The sequence below is a fragment of the Perissodus microlepis genome, chromosome 17 (assembly GCF_051167445.1).
Source record: "Perissodus microlepis isolate ML-2025 ecotype Zambia chromosome 17, ASM5116744v1, whole genome shotgun sequence".
Classification (NCBI taxonomy): domain Eukaryota; kingdom Metazoa; phylum Chordata; class Actinopteri; order Cichliformes; family Cichlidae; genus Perissodus; species Perissodus microlepis.
Window position 1 is genome coordinate 15,929,303 of NC_140477.1, and position 12,879 is coordinate 15,942,181.

Consider the following 12,879-nt stretch of genomic DNA (forward strand, 5'->3'; position numbering starts at 1 on the left):
ATTAGAAATAAAAACATGGCCATAATAAAGGGCTGCTTTAGATAAAAGACTCTTGTAGCTGAGATTCAAGTTCATTTAAATTATGACTTAAAATGTTTTAATATGACTTAAACAGAATATACATACACTGTAAAAAGTGTATGTAGTGCATATAATATCATATTACATCAGCATGATTGCTGCATTAAACATCTGATCTAAAGTTTGTGTTATCAGTGTTTTATGTCAGCCTTTAGCAATCATTTCTATGCTGTGCCTGAAGAGAGATAATTGCCTCTTAGCTAAAGTCTAACTTTGAGTTCATACGTCCCGTCCCTCTCTTCGACTCCATCAGTCGAGCACGCTAATGAGTGTTTCCTAGCAACAGTTAAAACAGGGCTAGTAAAGTCAGCATTGGCAAAAAGACTGCTACTCGCTGAGATCTTTTTCTTTTCTTCTCAACAAGCTATTCATGTGCCATCTGCATGCACTAACAATGCCCGTTTTCACATTAACATCAGAAAGCTTGTTCTCCTCTGCCAAGATTTAATTATGTTGCATTCTAAATTAGCCACCATCTTGAAGCCCCAGTGCCATGTCTTTGATGCAGTAACATGGATGATGGGAAGAACTCATGCTGGACATGAAGCTGACAATATACACACATACCTATACATGCAATACCTCACCCCACGTGTCTTTGCCTGCAACAATAATACACTGATATAAATATATCCTGGACAGAACTGTGTTTTTTTTCACCCTGTAATGACTGTGCATGTGCACTCACACCAGGTGATGGTGTCCTAAGGGGTGGACACAATAGTTGGTTGTATGTATTTATAATTAAAATATGTGACACTGGTATTCTTCCCAGAATTGTAATGACTGAAATTATACCTTATATTATCCCTTTTAACAAAGATTGAAAAGTGAAGGAGACCCTATCATCATGATCGCCACAGAGATCTGTGAGATGAGCCAAATATGACTCAAATTAGCCTTATTGGCAAATAATCCACATTTGCTTCACACCTGTAGAAGCCAGATAATGCAGTTTGATTGTAGTATCATCCAGAGTGCAGACGGCGTGCTGTCATTCAGTGTGTTACATGAGAGGATTGAGTCCTGATCAACTGTAAGCAGACAGGAGGGGGATTTCAGAGAGAGTCTGATTTACTTTCTAGATTGGCTCGTTTTCTGTGAACCTATAAAACTGTGCGTTGGCAAACCGGTTTGTCTCTTAAGATTGTGTATCTCAGACAGTAATGCATCTTTCCAATGCACAAAGACAAGTCGTCTCTTACAGAATTTTGTTATTCATCTAGGTTTAATCCTAAGAGCATTGCCTCGAACGGCTTGGCCGAAGAGGTTCTGCTCCAAATAAAACAGCGTTTGATGGATGTGTGCCTCAAACTGGGTCCATTCTTAGAAGAGAGGTTACCAGTGAGGCTGGCAGCATGCCACAAAATGGTCATGGTTGTCTCCTCTAATAACACATCAACTTATGCAAAGTCTGCTTACCTCTCAACTCATTTCAACTCGTGTACTGGGAAAGAGTCAGGTGTATCAGGTGGCTGAACCCCCATCCCTTTATATAATGTGGAAAAACATGATGCAAATGCAAAGGGTAAGGACTTAATCATTCAAGGGCAAAGCACAGGAGACGCAGGGATTGCAAGTGCTGTGTCATCATCATGCAGGGAGACCATCTGAATGTTATTATGCTGTCTGATTTGAGTGCCAGCTTCAAGGGCATTTTCTGCCCAGGTACTGAAGTTCTTTGTGGCACTCAACCAGACTATCATTTCATTAATGCAAGACAAAAATATTTCCCTTTATTTACCCAGTCCTTAATAAGTGTACTTCTGAGTGCTCACATTTTAACAATGTCCAGTCCGGAGGCTGTCTGTTGGCTCCAAGGTTACAGCTGTTTGCTGGCTCTGATGTCTTGGGGGAAACTTTTTATATATAATAGTGCTGCTAAGTAAGTCTGTTTTGTTTTACTGATCAAAGAGGATCAAATAGCACTTGAGGTTTGGCTACTTGGAGATTTAGAGTTTTCTATATTGACAGTGTTCCACCTACACCTACAACTGAGCATTAACAAGCCTGTAGTGGTTCAAAGTGTAAACATATGTTTAATTTATTTCTATAATCAAAGCAGCAAGTCTTGTTTCATCAGCTTATGTTCTCCTTTTAACACAATCACACCAGAGCCACAGATGGGCTACACTAGGCACGCCTGTTGCATATATAATCCAATCACATATTCATGTTTTTCTAGCATACAGACTGTACTTTTAGTTTAGTTTTCACTGTTATTTTTTCTTTGTTGTTTTTTTTTTCCATCTTCGTAAATTGGCAAAAATGCAATTCATTGTTAGATGTCATGCGATTTAGCGTGATGACAAAGAGAAATCTCAGGCAGTGTAATTAGCAGGCAAGGCATACCAGGTTATTTAAAAATTTTATACTCCTCTCTGGCATCTGTAGCGGCATGATTATCAAATGTTTTCATGTCAAGAGAGAGAAATGTTGACTGACAGGCCCGGCCTGGCTGGAGCACCAGATCATACAATAACTGACAGCAGAGACCCATCCTTTCTCCTTTACACAAAAAAGGAAAGAAAACAAAGCAAACAAAACATTTAATTATTCTTCCACAGCATCAACAGACACAGGCGGAGTAGAATGGATGTGCGGCAGTGAGCCTGACGGGGCCCTTTTTGAGTGTCAAAAGAGACGAAACATAAACACTAACACCACAGAGTGAAAAAAGCCTTGATAGGAATGCAAAGATTAATTGAATATGCTAATTTGCTTTTTCAGATTCCTGTTTATGAAAATCCATTAAAATCATACACATAATAATATCCAGCAGCAGCTGAGTGCAGTGACCTTCACTGCTCGAGATATCTGTTTTCAGCCTTAATTGATGAATACTTTAGTGACAGCTACAATTGTGTGTCTGTTCATTAACACTAAAAAATCCTGTTTTTTTTATTTATTTCACAGTAATCTCCATTCTGCTTGTAAAAGGCACCAAAAGCCTGTATTATAGGATAATCCAGGATAATCTATGGCCGTTGTAGATATCTTTGCGTACCCACATTGCATGTTGGCAAAATTGTGCTTTTTACCTCACTATCCATAACAAGAACATCACCACAAACAAAAACATTTTGTCCTAGTTTGCATAATTAATCTTACTGGAGAAGAGAGAGGAGGTGTAAACTCCAGATGCCACTCTAAACAGAAAACAAGGCATCAGTATGCAAACAGCTGAAAAACCGGGGTGTACCAGACAGAGTCATACGGCGGTCCCATTACATCCCGTAAAAATACAAGTGCCCCCGTGCAAAGGTTTTGGCAAGATAGAAGTGTATTCATCTTTTCACTGCTTGCTAACAGCCTCATTGCTGCACGTCTGCCAGATTCTTTGAGCCAAATTCAAGTGGGCCTCAAAGCTGGTTGTTCTCAAGGCTGCCAGTCTAGTGGGAAGGAAACGACCAACTTCAGAGAAACAATCGAACCTGCTCCATCCATCCTTCAAACTGCACAGAGAGCTTGATTTGGAGAATGGCAAAGCCTCCTGTTTCTCAGGAGTAATATCTCCATACAGGATATTGGCTTTGTGTCCCTTCAGCTAAACAAAGAAGTAGGCATTGTTCCTTAAGCATTTGTCCGTCCGGTTTCTTATTAAATAGATGTTCAGATCTAAACACTAATATGAGCCTAGATTTAATATGGTGTGATTGTGTGTGTGTGTGTGTGTGTGTGTTTTTTATGAGACTGCTGCTCCTATTGCATAGGGATATTGAAGTATTCTCTGGTGTTGCACTGAGAAATATTTAATGTGTTGTCCAGAGTAACCAGATAAATGTGCAGTGGGATGGCCAGCTGTTGATCTCAACTACAGATGTTTGAATCTCAGAAGACCTGGATGTAGTAGTCATGCAAAATAATTCGGTGATGATGCCTCTTGCCTGGCATTGTACTGTACTTTGAACTCCCCTACTATATGGACACCAGATAGTCTTAACTGTTAATAATGAAAGCCATGTGTATGTTTTACCAAGAAAAATGTTGTTTCCCTTTAAATAGATGAATTGCCCTTCTTAACAAATCCATAATGACTAAGTGAAAATGAGGCTTTACAAAGATCTGCAAATATATTTAAATGGAAAAAGTCCTCATTTGTGGAAGTATTTACCTCTTTTGCAGTGGGTTTCCTAGTTATAATCATGTGCGCCGCACTGTGTGTGCTTTAATTAGCCGTAATGTTTCTGGAACCTGTGCCAAATTTCATGGAATTTGCACATAAGAGCAGGTAGATAGAAGCCACTTTTGAGTAAAAGGCATATTAAAGCCTACTTTGAATTTGTCAAATTACTTTTAAGGGACTCTGGTCTATCATCTGAAGAGACAAAGATGTAATTCTCTGGACAGAACTCCAAGCTCTGTGTCTAGCCTACATCAGGCACTGTTCATCTGGCTAATACCATCCCTACTGGGAAGCATAAGTGTGGAAGACAACTAGGAAGGATCACTGCAGTCAAAATAGAAACACCCTTGAAGAAAAGGCCAGACTTATCCATAGTGTGTAAAGTCTCAGCTTAGGGCAAGATGCCTTTCTCCTCAACAATGTAGCTGGAAGACAAGTCTCTGACTGTCCTTGAGTAACCCCATAAAAAGCCCAGAGTTAAACCCCATAGGACATCTGTGGAGAGGCCTGAAGAATCGCAGTTGACATACGGTTTATATCCAATCTGATGGAGCTTGAGAGGGTCTGCTGGGAAGAATTCGATAAAGTTCCTCTGAGCTGTAATTGCTGCCAGGGAAGAAACGAGGCTCAAAGGTCTGAATGTTTGAAGTTTCACATCATTGACAGAATAAATTCTTTTTCGTGTGTAAATTTCAACATTTTTAATACGTCTTGAAAAATGTAAGGCGGCATATTTTCATTTGGTCATTGTAGTTATCAAGTCTACACTGGCAAAAATGATGAAAATATATATTGAGATTTTTAAATGGAACACACTGACCACAGTTTAGCAGAAAGTGGAGTAATCAGAATACTTTATGAATCAAATGCATTGTTGTATGGGTTGGTAGTGGTTGGGTATGAAGGCTTGAAATGATTCATTCTATTTCTGCAAAAAAAAAAAAAAAAAAATGCAGGTTCCCTAAATTGAGGAACACAGGAAACACATTTTATTTCCAATATTCATCTGTGCGGTTAGACTAGTCCTAAGAGTTTCTGGTTGGTTTATGTATTTATTTTAGTAGCTATGAAAACTAGCTTACATCCAGAGGGCCTGCATTGCTCGCTCACTTTGAGGAATAGCATTGTTAAATTACTCGAGTTAGATTAAAGGTATTTAACTTAAGAGGTCTGTCTCTTTATTTAGGATATTTGGATGGTTTCAGGTCATCCCTGGTTCAGTTTTACATTATTCTGTGGTCTAGAATACACTCGTAAATATACACTCATCACCCAATTCATTAAAACCAGGTCAGACTCCAGCTTGACATCAAAACTGCTTTACTTTTTGGTGCTTAAATTCAACTAGGTCCTGGAAACTATGCTTAGTGATTCTGGTCCATATAGATGTGATAGCATCACACAGTTGTTGCGGATTTACATCCATGGTACAGATCTATGGAAGCCATTTAGCTACACTGAACTCATTGTCACGTTCAAGAAACCATGTTGATATTATTTGAGTTTAGTGACATGGTTTGTTATCAAGCAGGAAACAACCATCAGGAAATGGTTATACACTGGTCATAAAGGGATAGACATCACCATCACACCACCAATCAGTTGATTGGTGGTGTGATGGTGTGGAGCCATGCTTTCATGTTGTTTCTAACAAAGTATGAACCTACCATCCGAATGTCGCAATAAAAAAAAAGCTGTCAGGGGCTGGGTCTGTGACGCGGCATTTTGGGTTTGTTTTGTATTTTGTATTTTCTTATGTTAGAAGTTCTTGAAGTTTTATTCTAGGTTTTGTCTCATCCATGTCTCTGAGATTTATGAGTCTTTTCCTGTCCTCTGTATAGTCTGTCTTGTCCTCTGTGTTTTACTTTCTGTTATGCCAGTGCTTTAGTCTCTACATGTGTTCCATGTCTCCTCAGGTATTTCATGTCTCTATGTCAAGCTTGTGTTGTCATGTCTACGTTCAATGCCGTTTCCTGTTTTATTGTGAAAGGCCCTGTCCTGTGTGCAGTGGGTCTCGTTTTGCTTCCCCTTGTCTTGTTAGGTCTGATTTTTCCCAGCTGTATTCCCACCTGTTCCCCATCCTCTCATTAGCCTTCTGTGTATTTAAGTCCTTTATTCAGTGTTGGGTTGCCTGTTTGTCTGGCTGCATGTTTCAGTGAGTTTTAGCTCTCCTCAAGCGCCTGTTCACATTCATTTTCTGTGTATGTCATGTTATAGTTTTTCATGTTCCTGTTGAGGCCATGTTCATGTAACATGTTTTAGTTTTGGCCAGTTTAGGTTTCGGGTTAGTTTTTCTCCAGTTTGCCTTGCCTTGTTTTTTTTTTTTTGACATCAGCCCAAATAAACGGCTCGCTTTCTGCTATACTTTGTTTTTCTCCCGTGTCTGCATTTTTGGTCCACACCTCAAGCACACCAGCGATCCCCACCGTGACAAATGCCTCAATTTCAGCTGACAGAAGTGGCACCCAGTGTGGTCTTCTGCTGCTGTAGACTATCTGTTTCAAGGTCCAGGATGTTGTGCTTTCAGAGATCGTCTTCTGCATACCTTGGCTTGCTCATTTGAGCTGCTTTTGCTCTCTTATCAGCTTCCTATGTAGTCTCCATCAGTCTAGTCATGGATCAACAAGGCATTTTCACCCAGAGAAATGTGCGCCCACTGGATATTTTCCTGTTTTTCTGTAAACTCCAGATCCAGCTGTGTGGGGAAAACCCCAGGAAATTAGCATAAATTTGCTTGAAAATGTCAGCATTTGTCTCCAGTTCTAATAACACTGATGTTTACTGAAACTGACACCAACATGAGCAATTTCTGAAGAATACCATCTATATACTCTAAATGGGCTCCTACACTCTTCGGACAGCATTGTTTTTTGCCAATGTTGAGGATATACGTAACATGAAGACACTGACACTTTGACACAAGGCTTTGGCCCACAGACAAGCAGTGAAACTGCCATGATAAAAATGTTTGAACTCCCCTCCAGCAGACTCCCACGATGGGTGTTTGCTGTGGATATTAGTGTGGCAGCAGGACAACGTGAGATGGGTCCTTTGAATAGAGAGCACAGAATGAAAGTTGGGTTAGCTGTGATGGTGCAATAGCTTTGAAAGCTGTGAAATAGACTAAAACACACAGATCTGAAGTTTTAGGGGTTTTTTTCCTTTAGGATAATGAAACATGAAAGGTCCCATCATGCCAAATGTGTTTTAGCTTCAAGAGGGCTGCCATTACTCGCTGTACTTTAGAAACTCAGCCAATCATTTTGGTGACGTGTATCAAGTCTTCTTGATTCATAGCTTATCTGCTACATTTGTTTATTTCTGTTGTATCAGTTTCTTTTGTGGTAATGATTGTAACTGCAGTTGTCTATGTTTATTATTAGGACATTGACTTGATAGGATATGATTTAAGTGATATTAATTACGCATTCTTTGTTAACATTTGGCAGCAGAACCCTCAGGCACATTACTCACTGTAAAGGGCCTATTCTTGACCTCTCCACTATATAAAAAAAATAGACATTTCTTTAGGCCCTCTCCACCTAGATTACTGGATGCTAATGCCAGTGAGGCTGACTGGTTTCCCCAGGCATTTGAAGTCTATTTTGGGACCAAGTATCCCAGTGGGTACATGGTGAGGTGTTTTTCAAGCCCACATGTCTGTTACACATTCATGAAACACCTTTTCAGTAAAAGCACAGAGTTGGCTTTCAAAGCCCTCCTGCTGTCTACTGGTAAATATCAGCTGCTAATTAGTGGCTGATATGTACCAGTTACTTAACTCAGATATATTTGGCAGCTTGTTTTACATTCACAAAGATTACTTCATTACATTCAACATAATCTCTCACAAGTTTCTGAAGGTGATAACATTCAACCTGTAGATTTGCTTTATTAGACATGTCTATTTCCAAATTGAAAAAAAAGCCAAAGGAAGAAAATGCAAGAAATGCTGAAGGTGCTTCCACATTTTGCCACCAGACCAGGCTGTTATTTTTTTCTACCAGTCCTGTTAATGGCATGGAGTTTTTACACCTTTGGATATGGTGCAATATTGCCACCCTTGTACAAAACGAATGTTTCCTTTAGGCAATGCTTCAACTTTCTTAAGGGTCGCTGCTCCCTGACTGAAAAAAAAAAACCAATCCCCAAGTTTCTCTTTAATAGCACCATCCTTGCAGGGCCAGTTAGGAAGCACTATGACGCCAGCGTACAGCTTTGATCTTGTACGTTCTGGGCTTGTGGGGGTTCTGGAAAATGAAATTAAAAGGATTAAATTGAGACCACCTACATAACCAAGTGGCTGCATATCACATGGAAGTACCTCCTACAATCTCAAGTTATCCTCTTGTTTGACATACCGTGTTGGTTTTGCATGTTTGGCTGGATCAAACACGAGCACCTGTTGTATAAACATGTTCCTCTCATCTCTTTTTATTATGAGCCTCAAAGATCCAGTGACGAGTATCCAGTGTAGTCAGACTCTCATTTTTGAGAACTGTGTAGAGACAGGTATGAATAGTTATGGTTTCTTTTTGTTACGATTTCTATTGCTTGTTTGTCCTTTGAACCTATTTAAGGGTACCAGCATGTGTTGTTTGCTACTGCTGCACTGCTACACAATGTGCCATCTGCTTCCTGTAAATGAGACCGATGCCTGTCACCAATTATTGTAAGATGTATCAACATTTTAAAACAGAGGTTTGAGGTTAAGATACAAATCAGTTTCACAATATTTGGGGAAAAAATGTTTCTAATTGAGTTTAAAATTAGGGTAAACCCAATTATTTCTTATGGAACTGAAGGACAAAATGAGAATTGGGATGAAAAAAAAATACATTTATTTTAGAATGGAAACTGCTGTAGGAGGAAATTAGAGGTATTATAATAATAATTTAAAAGCATCGTATTCAGGATAAGCTCTGGTCTAATCTGATAAAAATGAAAGTTTACAAGCCATGTTTACTAAATTTTGTTGAGTCATCTGCAGCTGTTATGTCTTTCTATTAATTTAAATATAAATACTGTTTGACAAAAAGGTGTGTTTGTTATGCTTATACATATACAACATTTAGTGAAAGAGGAAAAAGCTTGTCTTTGTCCTACAGTGTGGTTAGGATGGATTTGAAAGCATGTATTTTAATTTCCTCGTATTGCCTGACATAACATACCACCTCTAAGCTTATTCACTGAAGTTAATAGTGGACACTGAAAGATTTAACAGTATGAACTACATTAATTAGCGGCTACTAGCAATTAACCACCATAAAACCTCCGCCTTCGGGCACAAGTAGTTTTTATTTAAAACTAGTCTGTGGCTAATACTGGACATCTTTATTAAAAAAATCCTACAGTGACCCACTAATTTAATTTTCAGGAAAGCCTCAGTTGTATGCCTTCATTTGGCCCATTTCATTACATTTAAGAAAACCACTGGTGGGATTACCCAAGCCATTTAAAAAACATTGGTTTTACTCTTACCCTGTATTTGTCAGCACAGATTACATATCTCCTGTTAGTGCAGATTTTTGTTTTATAATGACACTGTGAAATTTGTTTTTCAGTGAGCTGGAAGAGGAAGACAGGAAGGAACGTCTTTGACTGAAGATACTGTAAGTGTCAGGCCAATAGGCTTTTCATCAGATCTGTCATTTGACCTGTATGGAAAATGGACAGGTGTACGCCCTTTACCCCATGCTATACACTCCCAAATTCCAATTTTCCACCAATTGTGTAGTTTATAAAAATGCCTTAATTATATTTACTGAAAATGACATCTTGCCCTCTGTTATTCTCTGATGCACACACACAGTATCAATCAAATCAGTAAATCCAACAGGGAGCCAGAATGCTTGATGGCCTCTGGTCTCGTTTGAGATGCAGACATTGTCCTGTTGCCTCCTTTAATGAGATCTGGAGGCGTGCAATCTAATATTCACCAGTGAGGCTCCAACATGGCCCCTGAGCCTGTAGCCCAGAAAGCTGTGTGTTAATTCAATGAAGTGAAGTCAGCTGTGATCAGAAGGACCGGAGTGGCCATCCAGTCAGGTGGATGAGCGCCACTGGCTTTTGTGTTTTCTGTTTATTCGTTATTTAGTAGGCCGGACTTTTACTTGAATGTTTGGATAAATATTTCAAGCAATTCAATCAAGCAGAACTGCTTTGGGATTGAATCTTAGAAACCGACACACTGGGGTCAACAAAGGTACATAAAGTCTGTCTATGAATAGCAGACATGAACAGTGCAGAGAGAATTGCTTATTGCACTTAAAATAACAACACAGTCTCCCAACAGTTTGAAAATAGTCACGACTGTAATCGACTGGTTTGTGCCTCCGGACACTAGATTTTCAAGTGCTATTTTTTGCGGAGTGAATAATTTTGCTGCTCCCAAGTTCAAGTCCTAAACATCACACATTTGTATTGTTTTTCAATATGTCAATAACTAAAAAAATACTTTACTTGGTGACATTTAAAATGACCTAGTTATGATTAGAATATAGAAACTCATTTGTTAGGTTTAAACAGAAAATACTTTTTTAGGTTTAGGCAATAACACTATTGTGTTTCTCTGCTCGGTCTGTACTGAATATCTGCTGCAGACCTGAAATGTGCTTTCTTATGAAATACACTACTTCAAAAGTTGTGGTGCAAAATTATCTCTATAAACACAAAGAAATAGTGGGTTTTTTTGTGACTACTTCATGTTGCTATGACAGCAGGCCAAAAACTGAAGTTTATCTTTCCTCCAGACAGTGAGATTAATTACACAAATGCCAACATACTATATGGATACCATATGGAAAAAAGTATTGGGTCACACCTTTTAATCTCTCAGTTTCTGTTTTTTCAGCCACCTTACCTCAGGTGTGTAAAATCAAGCAGATAGCCTTGCAGTGTGCCTTTACACATATCTGTGAAAGAATGGGTCACTTTAAAGAGTGCATCAGGTGACTTGGCTGACATTTCTTCCAATCTAATGATATTTCCTCTGTTTTTATTTTGTTAGTTTTCCAAGTTGGCAAAAACATTGTAGTTAGGGTTCATTTGTTTTTATTTTTATTTTAGTAAACTTCAATGTTTTTTCTCATCCAGTTTTAGTTTGTAGTTTAATTTTCCTCAACTATAATAAGCCTGGTGTAAAACTCAGTAGCTGTGAAATTCAAAACATCAGCACAAAAACTGTGTGCTGGGAGCTTCATGGCTTGGGCTTCTATGGCAGCTCCTGTAGGTTTGATGTGTAGGTAGCCCAGTACACACGGTGTATGCCTCCAATTAGGAAAAGGCATGTGGTAATCTGTTCTAGTTCAAATTGTGTGGCTTTCATGAAGTGGAGGCTGGTCTCCTGCTGAGGCTGGAATAATCTGAATAATCAAGGACATTCATAATTTGAGTGGTGAGGGTTTATTACTTTTTCTGCTATCTTCTCATACCTGTTAGTAGAGGACAGTAAACCTTGAGAGAGTACTACTGTATATTAATAGATAGTCCTGACTACTGTCTCTGCTTTTGGCTTTTTGGTTTGAAGTCGGTCATCATTCCTGCTTTGTTGCTAGTAGCCACTCAAGACGTTACATTACCTCCACTATGAAAGCATCAGTTCTAACTGTAGCAAATTAAAAGGAGTTCTGTGCTCAGTATTGAGCTCAAAAGAAGTGTAAAACAGTTTATCTGGACTTGCTAAACATTAGTTAATGCAGAATAATTCAGAATAATTCTCTTGAGTTTCTCTATACATAAGTGTACATTTGCAGATAGCACTTATTAGCACTGTGATTTGAAGCAGTGTAGCACCCACTCCTATCTGATGATGATGATGATAGTTCCTGCGTCTGTCCCAGCTGTCAACCATGATTGATGGACTGTGCACTTCCCACCTCCAGTTGCCGGTGTTCACTGCTGTTTACCTGATCTCACATCCAGAGATGTTTAAGCCGTCTCACATTAGCAAGCATAGTAATCATCCTTCATGCCATATGATTGGGTTAAATCCTAGTCTACCCAGGCTCTATGTTTTGTCGGAGGGCAACAGAAAGAGGAGCGCACTTATTCCCCTTTTAAACTCATTTAATGTTCGTCAGCCACTGAAAAAAAAGAGTACGGCTAGCACACAGGTTCACTGTGCTTCAAAATAAAAACAACATGACCAGAAATGTGTTCGACAAATTACCCATATGACGAAAGACGAGCCTTAATGGCTTCCAAAGATAAAGGTGATTCATTGTTTCTTCGCTTAAAGTGAACAAAGTTTTTTTCCATTTAGTAATTTGGTGGTGTTTTCACAGCAGTTTTTGTTGGTGTAGTATTTTGCAGATATTTTATAGTGTTTGACCGAGAAGGCTGTATAACCTCCTGGCATTTTCAGTGCGCAGAAAGCAGAGAACAGTGTGCTGAGCCATTTTAAATTTCACATTACTTTAACAACTAATAAGTGGCTGATGTGTTCACCTCCCCTCATCTAACTGCTAAAAGTGCGATGTTTTGGAAAATAGCAGAAGCACTTTGTAGATGCACGGTAATCATGTAAGCCAAAGACGAGTCACATTTATGTAATTTGCAGTTGTTTTTATTTACAGTTTGCGGATGCACTTACAGTACTGTGCAAAAGTCTCGAGTCACCACTCAACTCTTTATATTTCACTAGGAAAATATAAAATGGGTGCAATGATTTA

At 38.9% G+C, this 12,879-nt stretch overlaps 1 protein-coding gene across 2 annotated transcripts in view; it reads left to right on the forward strand.

Annotated features, from left to right (window-relative positions):
• syt1a (synaptotagmin Ia) overlaps positions 1 to 12,879 on the forward strand; it is a 205,529-nt gene that overhangs the window by 39,681 nt on the left and 152,969 nt on the right. For both annotated transcript variants that reach the window (XM_084909776.1, XM_084909774.1), the window contains exon 2: positions 9,772 to 9,819. The gene's annotated coding sequence lies outside the window, so the exon portion shown is untranslated. The remainder of the gene's footprint in view (positions 1 to 9,771; positions 9,820 to 12,879) is intronic.